Source organism: Engystomops pustulosus, chromosome 2 (assembly GCF_040894005.1).
Source record: "Engystomops pustulosus chromosome 2, aEngPut4.maternal, whole genome shotgun sequence".
Classification (NCBI taxonomy): Eukaryota; Metazoa; Chordata; class Amphibia; order Anura; family Leptodactylidae; genus Engystomops; species Engystomops pustulosus.
The window spans coordinates 325767-343423 of NC_092412.1; the positions used below are offsets into that span (position 1 = coordinate 325767).

Consider the following 17657-nt stretch of genomic DNA (forward strand, 5'->3'; position numbering starts at 1 on the left):
CCCCCTTATTCTCATAGAATGTAAGCTGTTATGTCACCCCTCATCCTCATAGACTGTAAGCTCTTGTGTCCCCCTCATCCTCATAGACTGTAAGCTCTTGTGTCACCCCCTCATCCTCATAGACTGTAAGCTCTTGTGTCACCCCCTCATCCTCATAGACTGTAAGCTCTTGTGTCACCCCCTCATCCTCATAGACTGTAAGCTCTTGTGTCCCCCCCTCATCCTCATAGACTGTAAGCTCTTGTGTCCCCCCCTCATCCTCATAGAATGTAAGCTCTTGTGTCACCCCCTCATCCTCATAGACTGTAAGCTCTTGTGTCACCCCCTCATCCTCATAGACTGTAAGCTCTTGTGTCCCCCCCTCATCCTCATAGACTGTAAGCTCTTGTGTCACCCCCTCATCCTCATAGACTGTAAGCTCTTGTGTCCCCCCCTCATCCTCATAGACTGTAAGCTCTTGTGTCCCCCCCCTCATCCTCATAGACTGTAAGATCTTGTGTCCCCTCCTCATCCTCATAGACTGTACGTTCTTGTGTCACCCCCTCATCCTCATAGACTGTAAGTTCTTGTGTCCTCCCTCATCCTCATAGACTGTAAGCTCTTGTGTCACCCCCTCATCCTCATAGACTGTAAGCTCTTATGTCATTCCCTCATCCTCATAGACTGTTAGCTCTTGTGTCCTCCCTCATCCTCATAGACTGTAAGCTCTTGTGTCCCCCCTCATCCTCATAGTCAGTAAGCTCTTGTGTCACCCCATCATCCTCATAGACTGTAAGCTCTTGTGTGTCCTCATCCTCATAGACTGTAAGCTCTTGAGTCACCCCCTCATCCTCATAGACTGTCAGCTCTTGTGTTTAACTCCCTCATCCTCATAGACTGTAAGCTCATGGGTGTCCTTATCCGCATAGACTGTAAACTCTTGTGTCCCCCCTCATCCTCATAGACTGTAAGCTCTTGCGTCGTCCCCCTCATCCTCATAAACTGTAAGCTCTTGTGTCACCCCCTCATCCTCATAGACTGTAAGCTCTTGTGTCCCCCCTCATCCTCATAGACTGTAAGCTCTTGTGTCCTTACTCATCCTCATAGACTGTAAGCTTTTATGTCACTCCCTCATCCCCATAGACTGTAAGCTCTTGTGTCACCCCCTCATCCTCAAAGACTGTAAGATCTTGTGTCATCCCTCATCCTCATAGACTGTAAGCTCTTGTGCTCCCCCCTCATCCTCATAGACTGTAAGCTCTTGTGTCCCCCCTCATCCTCATAGACTGTAAGCTCTTGTGTCCCCCCTCATCCTCATAGACTGTAAGCTCTTGTGTCCCCCCTCATCCTCATAGACTGTAAGCTCTTGTGTCCCCCCTCATCCTCATAGACTGTAAGCTCTTGTGTCTTCCCTCATCTTCATAAACTGTAAGCTCTTGTGTCCCCCCTCATCCTCATATACTGTAAGCTCTTGTGTCTCCCCTCATCTTCATAGACTGTAAGCTCTTGAGCCCCCCTCATCCTCATAGACTGTAAGCACTTGTGTCCCCCCCTCTCATCCTCATAGACTGTAAACTCTTGTGTCCCCCCCTCATCCTCATAGACTGTAAGCACTTGTGTCCTCCCTTCATCCTCATAGACTGTAAGCTCTTGCGCCCCCCCCCCCTCATCCTCATAGACTGTAAGCTCTTGTGTCCCCCCTCATCCTCATAGACTGTATGCTCTTGTGTCACCTCCTCATCCTTATAGACTGTAAGATCTTGTGTCACCCCCTCATCCTCATAGACTGTAAGCTCTTGTGTCACCCCCTCATCCTCCTAGACTGTAAGCTCTTGTGTCACCCCCTTATCCTCATAGAATGTAAGCTGATATGTCACCCCTCATCCTCATAGACTGTAAGCTCTTGTGTCCCCCTCATCCTCATAGACTGTAAGCTCTTGTGTCACCCCCTCATCCTCATAGACTGTAAGCTCTTGTGTCACCCCCTCATCCTCATAGACTGTAAGCTCTTGTGTCACCCCCTCATCCTCATAGACTGTAAGCTCTTGTGTCCCCCCCTCATCCTCATAGACTGTAAACTCTTGTGTCCCCTCCTCATCCTCATAGACTGTACGTTCTTGTGTCACCCCCTCATCCTCATAGACTGTAAGTTCTTGTGTCCTCCCTCATCCTCATAGACTGTAAGCTCTTGTGTCACCCCCTCATCCTCATAGACTGTAAGCTCTAATGTCACTCCCTCATCCTCATAGACTGTAAGCTCTTGTGTCCCCCCTCATCCTCATAGTCAGTAAGCTCTTGTGTCACCCCATCATCCTCATAGACTGTAAGCTCTTGTGTCCCTCCTCATCCTCATAGACTGTAAGCTCTTGTGTCACCCCATCATCCTCATAGACTGTAAGCTCTTGTGTCACCTCCTCATCCTCATAGACTGTAAGCTCTTGTGGGTTTGGATGTTGCAGGGTTTGGATGTTGCAGGGTGTAGATGTTGCAGGGTGTAGATGTTGCATGGTGTAGATGTTGCAGGGTGTAGATGTTGCAGGGTGTAGATGTTGCAGGGTGTAGATGTTGCAGGGTGTAGATGTTGTAGGGTTTGGATGTTGCAGGGTGTAGATGTTGAACAGTATGGATGTTGTAGGGTTTGGATGTTGCAGGGTGTAGATGTTGCAGGGTGTAGATGTTGCAGGGTTTGGATGTTGCAGGGTGTAGATGTTGCAGGGTGTAGATGTTGCAGGATGTAGATGTTGAACAGTATGGATGTTGTAGGATTTGGATGTTGCAGGGTTTGGATGTTGCAGGGTTTGGATGTTGCAGGGTTTGGATGTTGCAGGGTGTAGGTGTTGCAGGGTGTAGATGTTGCAGGGTGTAGATGTTGCAGGGTTTGGATGTTGCAGGGTTTGGATGTTGCAGGGTTTGGATGTTGCAGGGTGTAGATGTTGCAGGGTGTAGATGTTGCAGGGTTTGGATGTTGCAGGGTTTGGATGTTGCAGGGTGTAGATGTTGCAGGGTGTAGATGTTGCAGTGTGTAGATGTTTCAGGTGTAGATGTTGCAGGGTGTAGATGTTGCAGGGTTTGAATGTTGCAGGGTTTGGATGTTGCAGGGTGTAGATGTTGCAGGGTTTGGATGTTGCAGGGTGTAGATGTTGCAGGGTTTAGATGTTGCAGGGTTTGGATGGTGCATGGTGTAGATGTTGCAGGGTTTGGATGTTGCAGGGTGTAGATGTTGCAGGGTGTAGATGTTGCAGGGTTTGGATGTTGCAGGGTTTGGATGTTGCAGGGTGTAGATGTTGCAGGGTTTGGATGTTGCAGGGTGTAGATGTTGCAGGGTTTAGATGTTGCAGGGTTTGGATGGTGCATGGTGTAGATGTTGCAGGGTTTGGATGTTACAGGGTGTAGATGTTGCAGGGTGTAGATGTTGCAGGGTTTGGATGTTGGAGGGTGTACATGTTGCAGGGTGTACATGTTGCAGGGTGTACATGTTGCAGGGTGTACATGTTGCAGGGTGTAGATGTTGCAGGGTGTGGATGTTGCAGGGTTTGGATGTTGCAGGGTTTGGATGTTGCAGGGTTTGGATGTTGCAGGGTGTAGATGTTGCAGGGTGTGGATGTTGCAGGGTGTGGATGTTGCAGGGTGTAGATGTTGCAGGGTGTAGATGTTGCAGGGTGTAGATGTTGCAGGGTTTGGATGTTGCAGGGTTTGGATCTTGCAGGGTGTAGATGTTGCAGGGTGTAGATGTTGCAGGGTGTAGATGTTGCAGGATGTAGATGTTGCAGGATGTAGATGTTGCAGGGTGTAGATGTTGCAGGGTGTAGATGTTGCAGGGTGTAGATGTTGCAGGGTTTGGATGTTGCAGGGTGTAGATGTTGCAGGGTGTAGATGTTGCAGGGTGTAGATGTTGCAGGGTTTGGATGTTGCTGGGTGTAGATGTTGCAGGGTGTAGATGTTTCAGGTGTAGATGTTTCAGGTGTAGATGTTGCAGGCTGTAGATGTTGCAGGGTTTGAATGTTGCAGGGTTTGGATGTTGCAGGGTGTAGATGTTGCAGGGTTTGGATGTTGCAGGGTGTAGATGTTGCAGGGTGTAGATGTTGCAGGGTGTAGATGTTGCAGGGTGTAGATGTTGCAGGGTGTAGATGTTGCAGGGTTTGGATGTTGCAGGGTGTAGATGTTGCAAGGTTTGGATGTTGCAGGGTTTGGATGTTGCAGCGTTTTGATGTTGCAAGGTTTGGATGTTGCAGGGTTTGGATGTTGCAGGGTGTAGATGTTGCAGGGTGTAGATGTTGCAGGGTGTAGATGTTTCAGGTGTAGATGTTGCATGCTGTAGATGTTGCAGGGTTTGAATGTTGCAGGGTTTGGATGTTGCAGGGTGTAGATGTTGCAGGGTGTAGATGTTGCAGGGTTTGGATGTTGCAGGGTGTAGATGTTGCAGGGTGTAGGTGTTGCAGGGTGTAGATGTTGGCGGGTGTAGATGTTGCAGGGTTTGCATGTTGCAGGGTTTGGATGTTGCAAGGTTTGGATGTTGCAGGGTTTGGATGTTGCAGCGTTTGTATGTTGCAGGGTTTGTATGTTGCAGGGTGTAGATGTTGCAGGGTGTAGATGTTGCAGGGTGTAGATATTGCAGGGTGTAGATGTTGCAGGGTGTAGATGTTTCAGGTGTAGATGTTGCAGGCTGTAGATGTTGCAGGGTTTGAATGTTGCAGGGTTTGGATGTTGCAGGGTTTGGATGTTGCAGGGTGTGGATGTTCCAGGGTGTAGATGTTGCATGGTGTAGATGTTGCAGGGTTTGGATGTTGCAGGGTTTGGATGTTGCAGGATGTAGATGTTGCAGGGTGTGGATGTTGCAGGGTGTAGATGTTGCAGGGTTTTGATGTTGCAGGGTGTAGATGTTGCATGGTGTAGATGTTGCAGGGTTTGAATGTTGCAGGGTTTGGATGTTGCAGGGTGTAGATGTTGCAGGGTGTAGATGTTGCAGGGTGTAGATGTTGCAGGGTGTAGATGTTGGAGGGTGTAGATGTTGCAGGGTTTGGATGTTGCAGGGTGTAGATGTTGCAAGGTTTGGATGTTGCAGGGTCTGGATGTTGCAGCGTTTGGATGTTGCAGGGTTTGGATGTTGCAGGGTTTGGATGTTGCAGGGTTTGGATGTTGCAGGGTTTGGATGTTGCAGGGTGTAGATGTTGCAGGGTGCAGATGTTTTAGGGTTTGGATGTTGCAGGGTGTAGATGTTGCAGGGTTTGAATGTTGCAGGGTGTACATGTTGCAGGGTTTAGATGTTGCAGGGTTTGGATGGTGCATGGTGTAGATGTTGCAGGGTGTAGATGTTGCAGGGTGTAGATGTTGCAGGGTGTGGATGTTGCAGGGTGTTGATGTTGCAGGGTGTGGATGTTGCAGGGTGTAGATGTTGCAGGGTGTAGATGTTGGAGGGTGTAGATGTTGCAGGGTTTGGATGTTGTAGGGTGTAGATGTTGCAGGGTGTAGATGTTGCAGGGTGTAGATGTTGTAGGGTTTGGATGTTGCAGGGTGTAGATGTTGCAGGGTGTAGATGTTGCAGGGTGTAGATGTTGCAGGGTTTGGATGTTGCGGGGTGTAGATGTTGTAGGGTTTGGATGTTGCAGGGTGTAGATGTTGCAGGGTGTAGATGTTACAGGGTTTGGATGTTGCAGGGTGTAGATGTTCCAGGGTGTAGATGTTGCAGGGTGTAGATGTTGGAGGGTGTAGATGTTGCAGGGTTTGGATGTTTCAGGGTGTAGATGTTGCAGGGTGTAGATGTTGCAGGGTGTAGATGTTGCAGGGTGTAGATGTTGTAGGGTTTGGATGTTGCAGGGTGTAGATGTTGCGGGGTGTAGATGTTGCAGGGTTTGGATGTTGCAGGGTGTGGATGTTGCAGGGTGTAGATGTTGCGGGGTGTAGATGTTGCAGGGTTTGGATGTTGCAGGGTGTAGATGTTGCAGGGTGTAGATGTTGCAGGGTTTGGATGTTGCAGGGTGTAGATGTTGCAGGGTGTAGATGTTGCAGGGTTTGGATATTGCAGGGTGTAGATGTTGCAGGGTGTGGATGTTGTAGGGTTTGAATGTTGTAGGGTTTGGATGTTGCAGGGTGTAGATGTTGCAGGGTGTAGATGTTGCGGGGTGTAGATGTTGCAGGGTTTGGATGTTGCAGGGTGTAGATGTTGCAGGGTTTGGATGTTGCAGGGTGTAGATGTTGCAGGGTGTAGATGTTGCAGGGTTTGGATGTTGCAGGGTGTAGATGTTGCAGGGTTTGGATGTTGCAGGGTGTAGATGTTGCAGGGTGTAGATGTTGCAGGGTTTGGATGTTGCAGGGTGTAGATGTTGCAGGTTGTAGATGTTGCAGGGTGTAGATGTTGTAGGGTTTGGATGTTGCAGGGTTTGGATGTTGCAGGGTGTAGATGTTGTAGGGTGTAGATGTTGCAGGGTGTAGATGTTGCAGGGTGTAGATGTTGCAGGGTGTAGATGTTGTAGGGTTTGGATGTTGCAGGGTGTAGATGTTGCAAGGTTTGGATGTTGCAGGGTCTGGATGTTGCAGCGTTTGGATGTTGCAGGGTTTGGATGTTGCAGGGTTTGGATGTTGCAGGGTTTGGATGTTGCAGGGTGTAGATGTTGCAGGGTGCAGATGTTTTAGGGTTTGGATGTTGCAGGGTGTAGATGTTGCAGGGTTTGAATGTTGCAGGGTGTACATGTTGCAGGGTTTAGATGTTGCAGGGTTTGGATGGTGCATGGTGTAGATGTTGCAGGGTGTAGATGTTGCAGGGTGTAGATGTTGCAGGGTGTGGATGTTGCAGGGTGTTGATGTTGCAGGGTGTGGATGTTGCAGGGTGTAGATGTTGCAGGGTGTAGATGTTGGAGGGTGTAGATGTTGCAGGGTTTGGATGTTGTAGGGTGTAGATGTTGCAGGGTGTAGATGTTGCAGGGTGTAGATGTTGTAGGGTTTGGATGTTGCAGGGTGTAGATGTTGCAGGGTGTAGATGTTGCAGGGTTTGGATGTTGCGGGGTGTAGATGTTGTAGGGTTTGGATGTTGCAGGGTGTAGATGTTGCAGGGTGTAGATGTTACAGGGTTTGGATGTTGCAGGGTGTAGATGTTCCAGGGTGTAGATGTTGCAGGGTGTAGATGTTGGAGGGTGTAGATGTTGCAGGGTTTGGATGTTTCAGGGTGTAGATGTTGCAGGGTGTAGATGTTGCAGGGTGTAGATGTTGCAGGGTGTAGATGTTGTAGGGTTTGGATGTTGCAGGGTGTAGATGTTGCGGGGTGTAGATGTTGCAGGGTTTGGATGTTGCAGGGTGTGGATGTTGCAGGGTGTAGATGTTGCGGGGTGTAGATGTTGCAGGGTTTGGATGTTGCAGGGTGTAGATGTTGCAGGGTGTAGATGTTGCAGGGTTTGGATGTTGCAGGGTGTAGATGTTACAGGGTGTAGATGTTGCAGGGTTTGGATATTGCAGGGTGTAGATGTTGCAGGGTGTGGATGTTGCAGGGTTTGAATGTTGTAGGGTTTGGATGTTGCAGGGTGTAGATGTTGCAGGGTGTAGATGTTGCGGGGTGTAGATGTTGCAGGGTTTGGATGTTGCAGGGTGTAGATGTTGCAGGGTTTGGATGTTGCAGGGTGTAGATGTTGCATGGTGTAGATGTTGCAGGGTTTGGATGTTGCAGGGTGTAGATGTTGCAGGGTTTGGATGTTGCAGGGTGTAGATGTTGCAGGGTGTAGATGTTGCAGGGTTTGGATGTTGCAGGGTGTAGATGTTGCAGGTTGTAGATGTTGCAGGGTGTAGATGTTGTAGGGTTTGGATGTTGCAGGGTTTGGATGTTGCAGGGTGTAGATGTTGTAGGGTGTAGATGTTGCAGGGTGTAGATGTTGCAGGGTGTAGATGTTGCAGGGTGTAGATGTTGCAGGGTTTGGATGTTGCAGGGTGTAGATGTTGTAGGGTTTGGATGTTGCAGGGTGTAGATGTTGCAAGGTTTGGATGTTGCAGGGTTTGGATGTTGCAGGGTTTGGATGTTGCAGGGTTTGGATGTTGCAGGGTTCCTGCCTTGATTGCTCCTCTCCAGACTCCATGATCTGTTATATATCTGACCCTTTAGCTTCAGGTGTGGGTGTTCAGACTACACAGCGGGAGCAGAAGCTAGAAAAGCTGGGTGAGCCTGAAAAGCTGGGTGAGAGCCATTGCTGGACTATTCCTTATGTACTGTTACCCTGAGTCTAAGGACTTTATATCTAAGTTTTATACTGAAGAAGCTTCCTGGGTTCCTGTTGGACGATGTTAGATAAATCTTTGGACAATCCTGCCCGGAAGTGAATTTGTGCCGGAGAACAAGTCCATCTGAAGGTTCCCACAATATATATATATATATATACACACCTACATATGTGCCCAGCGCTTCCCTTACACCTGATGTCAGGACATGAGGAGGAACTTATGTTCCAAGAGGATTGAAGAGGTGGATTTAGAAATTGATGGATTATTAATACTAATATTTGGATGAAAAGACCTACTAATACTACTACTTCTAATACTACAACTACTGCTTATACTACTAATACTACAACTACTGCTTATACTACATATACTACTGCTTATACTACTAATACTACAACTACTGCTTATACTACTAATACTACAACTACTGCTTATACTACATATACTACTGCTTATACTACTAATACTACAACTACTGCTTATACTACTAATACTACAACTACTGCTTATACTACATATACTACTGCTTATACTACTAATACTACAACTACTGCTTATACTACATATACTACTGCTTATACTACTAATACTACAACTACTGCTTATACTACATATACTACTGCTTATACTACTAATACTACAACTACTGCTTATACTACTAATACTATAACTACTGCTTATACTACTAATACTACAACTAATACTACTGCTTATACTACAACTACTGCTTATACTACTAATACTACAACTACTGCTTATACTACTAATACTACAACTACTGCTTATACTACTAATACTACAACTACTGCTTATACTACATATACTACTGCTTATACTACTAATACTACAACTACTGCTTATACTACATATACTACTGCTTATACTACTAATACTACAACTACTGCTTATACTACTAATACTACAACTACTGCTTATACTACATATACTACTGCTTATACTACTAATACTACAACTACTGCTTATACTACATATACTACTGCTTATACTACTAATACTACAACTACTGCTTATACTACATATACTACTGCTTATACTACTAATACTACAACTACTGCTTATACTACTAATACTATAACTACTGCTTATACTACATATACTACTGCTTATACTACAACTACTGCTTATACTACTAATACTACAACTACTGCTTATACTACTAATACTACAACTACTGCTTATACTACTAATACTACAACTACTGCTTATACTACTAATACTACAACTACTGCTTATACTACATATACTACTGCTTATACTACTAATACTACAACTACTGCTTATACTACATATACTACTGCTTATACTACTAATACTACAACTACTGCTTATACTACTAATACTACAACTACTGCTTATACTACATATACTACTGCTTATACTACTAATACTACAACTACTGCTTATACTACATATACTACTGCTTATACTACTAATACTACAACTACTGCTTATACTACATATACTACTGCTTATACTACTAATACTACAACTACTGCTTATACTACATATACTACTGCTTATACTACTAATACTACAACTACTGCTTATACTACTAATACTATAACTACTGCTTATACTACTAATACTACAACTACTGCTTATACTACTAATACTACAACTACTGCTTATACTACTAATACTACAACTACTGCTTATACTACATATACTACTGCTTATACTACTAATACTACAACTACTGCTTATACTACAACTACTGCTTATACTACTAATACTACAACTACTGCTTATACTACTAATACTACAACTACTGATTATACTACTTCTAGTAATGCTATTAATACCACTGCTTATACTACTACTACTTATACTAATAATACTACTACTAATATTGCCTATACTGCTACTACTGCTGCTTATACTACTACTTATACTACTGCTAATAATGCTACTACTTATACTACTGCTACTTCAACTGCTTATACTACTTCTAATGCTACTAATACTACTACTACTTCTGCTTATATTACTAAGGCTACTACTAATACTACTGTGTATACTACTGCTCCTAATTCTACTACTGCTTATATTACTACTAATGCTACTAATACTACTGCTTACACTACTTCTAATGCTACTAATACTACTACTGCTTATACTACTACTACTAATACTACTGCTTATACTACGGCTCCTAATACTACTGCTTATATTACTAATAATGCTACTAATACTACTGCTTATACTACTAATACTACTGCTACTAATACTACTGCTTATACTACTGCTACTACTACTGCTTATACTACTACAACTGTTTATACTGCTACTAATACTACTAATGCTACTGCTTATACTACTGCTCCTAATTCTACTACTGCTTATATTACTACTAATGCTACTAATACTACTGCTTACACTACTTCTAATGCTACTAATACTACTACTGCTTATACTAATACTACTAATACTACTGCTTATGCTACGGCTCCTAATACTACTACTGCTTATATTACTACTAATACTACTGCTTATACTACTGCTTATACTACTACAACTGTTTATACTGCTACTAATACTACTAATGCTACTAATACTACTACTAATGATACTAATAGTACTGCTTGTACTACAAGTGCTTATACTACTGCCTATACTGCTTCTACTACTGCTTATACTACTACAACTGCTTATACTGCTACTAATACTACTACTGCTTATATTACTACTGCTACTAATACTACTACTGCTGTTTTTTATACTACTACTGCTACTTGTACTACTGATACTACTGCTGCTTATACTGCTAATGCTACTTATTCTACTACTACTGCTATTACAGCTACTTGTACTACAACTACTACTAATACTATTCATACTACTGCTACTAATACTACTACCACTACTAATACTACTACCACTACTAATACTACTGCTACTAATACTACTGCTACTAATACTACTACCACTACTAATACTACTACCACTACTAATACTACTGCTACTAATACTACTACCACTACTAATACTACTACTACTAATACTACAACTGCTACTTATACTACTACTAATACTACTACTAATACTTCAAAGGCTACTAATACTACTACTATGTCACATAACAAAAATAATAAAATATTGGGGGGCATAATTGTTTACAGTCAGCCCCCAAGTAGTGTCCCAGGATCAATGAGATATCCAGTCTCCTAACACCAACTGTGCTGTGTATCTAATCCTCTCCTTTGTGATACAGTCTGCTGAGCCATGTATCTAATCCTCTCCTGTGTGATACTGTGTGCTGAGCTGTGTAACTAATCCTCTCCTTTGTGATACAGTCTGCTGAGCCATGTATCTAATCCACTCCTGTGTGATACAGTCTGCTGAGCTGTGTATCTAATCCTCTCCTTTGTGATACAGTCTGCTGAGCCATGTATCTAATCCACTCCTGTGTGATACAGTCTGCTGAGCTGTGTATCTAATCCTCTCCTGTGTGATACTGTCTGCTGAGCTGTGTATCTAATCCTATCCTGTGTGATACTGTCTGCTGAGATGTGTATCTAATCCTATCCTGTGTGGTACTGTCTGCTGAGCTGTGTATCTAATCCTCTCCTGTGTGATACTGCCTGCTGAGCTGTGTATCTAATCCTCTCCTGTGTTATACAGTCTGCTGAGCTGTGTATCTAATCCTCTCCTGTGTGATACTGTCTGCTGAGCTGTGTATCTAATCCCGTCCTGTGCAATACTGTCTGCTGAGCTGTGTATCTAATCCTCTCCTGTGTGATACTGTCTGCTGAGCTGTGTATCTAATCCTCTCCTGTGTGATACTGCCTGCTGAGCTGTGTATCTAATCCTATCCTGTGTGATACTGTCTCCTGAGCTGTGTATCTAATCCTACACTGTGTGATACAGTCTGCGGAGCTGTGTATCTAATCCTCTCCTGTGTGATACAGTCTGCTGAGTTGTGTATCTAATCCTCTCCTGTGTGATACTGTCTCCTGAGCTGTGTATCTAATCCTACACTGTGTGATACAGTCTGCGGAGCTGTGTATCTAATCCTCTCCTGTGTGATACTGTCTGCTGAGCGGTGTATCTAATCCTCTCCTGTGTGATACCCCCTGATGAGCTGTGTATCTAATCTTATCCTATGTGATACCCCCTGCTGAGCTGTGTATCTAATCCTCTCCTGTGTGATACAGTCTGCAGAGCTGTGTATCTAATCCTCTCCTGTGTGATACAGTCTGCGGAGCTGTGTATCTAATCCTATCCTGTGTGATACAGTCTGCGGAGCTGTGTATCTAATCCTGTGTGATACCCCCTGCTGAGCTGTGTATTTAATCCTCTCTGGTGTGATACAGTCTCCTGAGCTGAGTATCTAATCCTCTCCTGTGTGATACATGATCAATGAGATATCCAGTCTCCTAACACCAACTGTGCTGTGTATCTAATCCTCTCCTTTGTGATACAGTCTGCTGAGCCATGTATCTAATCCTCTCCTGTGTGATACTGTCTGCTGAGCTGTGTAACTAATCCTCTCCTTTGTGATACAGTCTGCTGAGCCATGTATCTAATCCACTCCTGTGTGATACAGTCTGCTGAGCTGTGTATCTAATCCTCTCCTTTGTGATACAGTCTGCTGAGCCATGTATCTAATCCACTCCTGTGTGATACAGTCTGCTGAGCTGTGTATCTAATCCTCTCCTGTGTGATACTGTCTGCTGAGCTGTGTATCTAATCCTATCCTGTGTGATACTGTCTGCTGAGATGTGTATCTAATCCTATCCTGTGTGGTACTGTCTGCTGAGCTGTGTATCTAATCCTCTCCTGTGTGATACTGCCTGCTGAGCTGTGTATCTAATCCTCTCCTGTGTTATACAGTCTGCTGAGCTGTGTATCTAATCCTCTCCTGTGTTATACAGTCTGCTGAGCTGTGTATCTAATCCCGTCCTGTGCAATACTGTCTGCTGAGCTGTGTATCTAATCCTCTCCTGTGTGATACTGTCTGCTGAGCTGTGTATCTAATCCTCTCCTGTGTGATACTGCCTGCTGAGCTGTGTATCTAATCCTATCCTGTGTGATACTGTCTCCTGAGCTGTGTATCTAATCCTACACTGTGTGCTCCTGTCTGCTGAGCTGTGTATCTAATCCTCTCCTGTGTGATACAGTCTGCTGAGCTGTGTATCTAATCCTCTCCTGTGTGATACAGTCTGCTGAGTTGTGTATCTAATCCTCTCCTGTGTGATACTGTCTGCTGAGCTGTGTATCTAATCCTCTCCTGTGTGATACAGTCTGCTGAGCTGTGTATCTAATCCTCTCCTGTGTGATACAGTCTGCTGAGTTGTGTATCTAATCCTCTCCTGTGTGATACTGTCTCCTGAGCTGTGTATCTAATCCTACACTGTGTGATACAGTCTGCGGAGCTGTGTATCTAATCCTCTCCTGTGTGATACTGTCTGCTGAGCGGTGTATCTAATCCTCTCCTGTGTGATACCCCCTGATGAGCTGTGTATCTAATCTTATCCTATGTGATACCCCCTGCTGAGCTGTGTATCTAATCCTCTCCTGTGTGATACAGTCTGCAGAGCTGTGTATCTAATCCTCTCCTGTGTGATACAGTCTGCGGAGCTGTGTATCTAATCCTATCCTGTGTGATACAGTCTGCGGAGCTGTGTATCTAATCCTGTGTGATACCCCCTGCTGAGCTGTGTATTTAATCCTCTCTGGTGTGATACAGTCTCCTGAGCTGAGTATCTAATCCTCTCCTGTGTGATACATGATCAATGAGATATCCAGTCTCCTAACACCAACTGTGCTGTGTATCTAATCCTCTCCTTTGTGATACAGTCTGCTGAGCCATGTATCTAATCCACTCCTGTGTGATACAGTCTGCTGAGCTGTGTATCTAATCCTCTCCTGTGTGGTACTGTCTGCTGAGCTGTGTATTTAATCCTCTCTGGTGTGATACAGTCTCCTGAGCTGAGTATCTAATCCTCTCCTGTGTGATACATGATCAATGAGATATCCAGTCTCCTAACACCAACTGTGCTGTGTATCTAATCCTCTCCTTTGTGATACAGTCTGCTGAGCCATGTATCTAATCCACTCCTGTGTGATACAGTCTGCTGAGCTGTGTATCTAATCCTCTCCTGTGTGGTACTGTCTGCTGAGCTGTGTATCTAATCCTCTCCTGTGTGATACTGCCTGCTGAGCTGAGTATCTAATCCTGTGTGATACATGTAGGGGGCAGTGCTCCCTCCTCACCTGGTGTCAGGGTCTCAGTGCGGCGCCCGGCAGCTCTGCAGGTGTCATTGTGCTGTCATGTTTCTGGATTGTTGTACTTCGTGTCAGTGTAACAGCAGAGCCGCTGCCTTCTATTCATCAGTAACTAAGGAGTCGCGTTACAGCGAGGAACAAAAGCCCCTCCAGGCGACACCTCAACGTCCCCTCATACATCACCCGCCGCCTCCACACCCTGCGCCAGACCTGTACACAGAGCTGACCAGAGGGGGAGCCGCAGTACCCAGAGCTGACCGGAGGGGGCGCCACAGTGCACAGAGCTGACCAGAGGGGGAGCCGTAGTACCCAGAGCTGACCAGAGGGGGCGCCACAGTGCACAGAGCTGACCAGAAGGGGGCCGTACCCAGAGCTGACCAGAAGGGGGAGCCGCAGTACCCAGAGCTGACCGGAGGGGGCACCGCAGTACCCAGAGCTGACCAGAAGGGGGCCATACCCAGAGCTGACCGGAGGGGGCGCCGCAGTGCACAAAGCTGACCGGAGGGGATGCCGCAGATCACAGAGCTGACCAGAGGGGGAGCCGCAGTACCCAGAGCTGACAAGAGGGGGCGCCGCAGTACACGGAGCTGACCGGAGGGGGCGCCGCTGTACCCGGAGCTGACCAGAGGGGGCACCGCAGTACACAGAGCTGACCGGAGGGGGCGCCGCAGATCAGAGCTGACAAGAGGGGGCGCCGCAGTACACGGAGCTGACCGGAGGGGGCGCCGCTGTACACGGAGCTGACCAGAGGGGGCACCGCAGTACACAGAGCTGACCGGAGGGGGCGCCGCAGATCACAGAGCTGACAAGAGGGGGCGCCGCAGTACACGGAGCTGACCAGAGGGGACACCGCAGTACACGGAGCTGACCAGAGGGGGCGCCGCAGTACACGGAGCTGACCAGAGAGGGCGCCGCCGTACACTGAGCTGACCGGAGGGGGTGCCGCCGTGCACAGTGCTGACCGAAGGGGGCGCCTCAGTGCACAGAGCTGACCAGAGGGGGCGCCGCTGTACACAGAGCTGACCGGAGGGGGCGCCGCTGTACACAGAGCTGACCGGAGGGGGCGCCGCTGTACACAGAGCTGACCAGAGGGGGCGCCGCTGTACACAGAGCTGACCGGAAGGGGGCGCCGCTGTACACGGAGCTGACCAGAGGGGGCACCGCAGTACACAGAGCTGACCGGAGGGGGCGCCGCAGTACACGGAGCTGACCAGAGGGGGCGCTGCAGTACACGGAGCTGACCAGAGGGGGCACCGCAGTACACGGAGCTGACCAGAGGGGGCGCCGCAGTACACGGAGCTGACCAGAGAGGGCGCCGCCGTACACTGAGCTGACCGGAGGGGGTGCCGCCGTGCACAGAGCTGACCGAAGGGGGCGCCTCAGTGCACAGAGCTGACCAGAGGAGGTGCCGCTGTACATAGAGCTGACCGGAGGGGGCGCCGCAGTACACGTTGCTGACCAGAGGGGGCGCCGCCGTACCCAGAGCTGACCAGAGGGACCTCCAGTGCACCTCCACTGTGACGTTGTGCCGCCATACTACATGCCAGCCTCTTAGCGCACCTCCACTGTGACGTTGTGCCGCCATACTACATGCCAGCCTCCCAGGGCACCTCCACTATGGCGTTGTGCCGCCATACTACATGCTAGCCTCATAGCGCACATCCACTGCGGTGTTGTGCCGTCATTCTACATGCCAGCCTCCCAGGGCACCTCCACTGTGACGTTGTGCCGCCATACTACATGCCAGCCTCCTAGCGCACCACCAATGTGGCGTTGTGCCACCATACTACACGCCAGCCTCCTAGCGCACCTCCACTGTGGCGTTGTGCTGCCATACTACATGTAAGCCTCCAAGCGCACCTCCACTGTGGCGTTGTGCCGCCATACTACATGCCAGCCTCCTAGCGCACCACCACTGCGGCGTTGTGCCACCATACTACATGCCAGCCTCCAAGTGGACCTCCACTGTTGTGTTGTGCCGCCATACTACATGCCTGCCTCCTAGCACACCTCCACTCCGGCGTTGTGCCACAATACTACATGCCAGCCTCACAGGACACCTCAACGGCGGCGTTGTGCCGGCATACTACATGCCAGCCTCCTAGCGCACCTCCATTGCGGCATTGTTCCGCCATACTACATGCCAGCCTCCTAACGCACATCCACTGCGGCGTTGTGCCGCCATACTACATGGCAGTCTCCCAGCGTACCTCCACTGCAGCGTTGTGCCACCATGCAACATGCCAGTCTCCTAGCGCACTTCCACTGCGGCATTGTGCCACAATACTACATGCCAGCCTCACAGGACACCTCAATGGCGGCGTTGTGCCGCCATACTACATGTCAGCCTCCCAGCGCACCACGCCGTGGCGTTGTGCCGCCATACTACATGCCAGCCTCACAGGACACCTCAACAGCGGCGTTGTGCCATCATACTACATGTCAGCCTCCTAGCGCATCTCCTCTGCGGCATTGTGCCACCATAGTACATGCCAGCCTCCTAGCTCACCTCCACTGCGGTGTTGTGACGCCATACCACATGCCAGCCTCCCATCGCACATCCTCTGCGGTGTTGTGAAGCCATACTACATGCCAGCCTCCTAGCGCACCTCCACTGTGGCGTTGTGCCACCATAGTACATGCCAGCCTCCTAGCGCACCTCCACTGCGGCGTTGTGCCGTCATACTACATGCCAGCCTCCCATCGCACATCCTCTGCGGTGTTGTGAAGCCATACTACATGCCAGCCTCCTAGCGCACCTCCACTGTGGCGTTGTGCCGTCATACTACATGCCAGCCTCCTAGCGCACCTCCACTGCGGCGTTGTGCCGTCATACTACATGCCAGCCTCCTAGCGCATCTCCTCTGCGGCATTGTGCCACCATAGTACATGCCAGCCTCCTAGCTCACCTCCACTGCGGTGTTGTGACGCCATACCACATGCCAGCCTCCCATCGCACATCCTCTGCGGTGTTGTGAAGCCATACTACATGCCAGCCTCCTAGCGCACCTCCACTGTGGCGTTGTGCCGTCATACTACATGCCAGCCTCCTAGCGCACCTCCACTGCGGCGTTGTGCCGTCATACCACATGCCAGCCTCCTAGCGCACCTCCACCGCCGCGTTGTTCTGGCATACAACATACCAGGCTCCCAGGGCACCTCCTCTGCGGCATCGTGCCGCCATAGTACCTTCCAGCCTCCTAGCGCACCTCCACTTTGGCGTTGTGCCG

General features: G+C 47.9%; 1 protein-coding gene across 2 annotated transcripts in view; it reads right to left on the reverse strand.

Annotated features, from left to right (window-relative positions):
* Positions 1-17657, reverse strand: part of LOC140117120 (transient receptor potential cation channel subfamily M member 2-like) — a 132169-nt gene that overhangs the window by 83763 nt on the left and 30749 nt on the right. Inside the window, exon 1 of one of the 2 annotated variants that reach the window (XM_072133556.1) lies at positions 14416-14489. The exons of the other annotated variant lie outside the window; for it this stretch is intronic. The gene's annotated coding sequence lies outside the window, so the exon portion shown is untranslated. Of the gene's footprint in view, positions 1-14415; positions 14490-17657 lie in introns of those variants that run through there. 2 annotated transcript variants of the gene reach the window in all.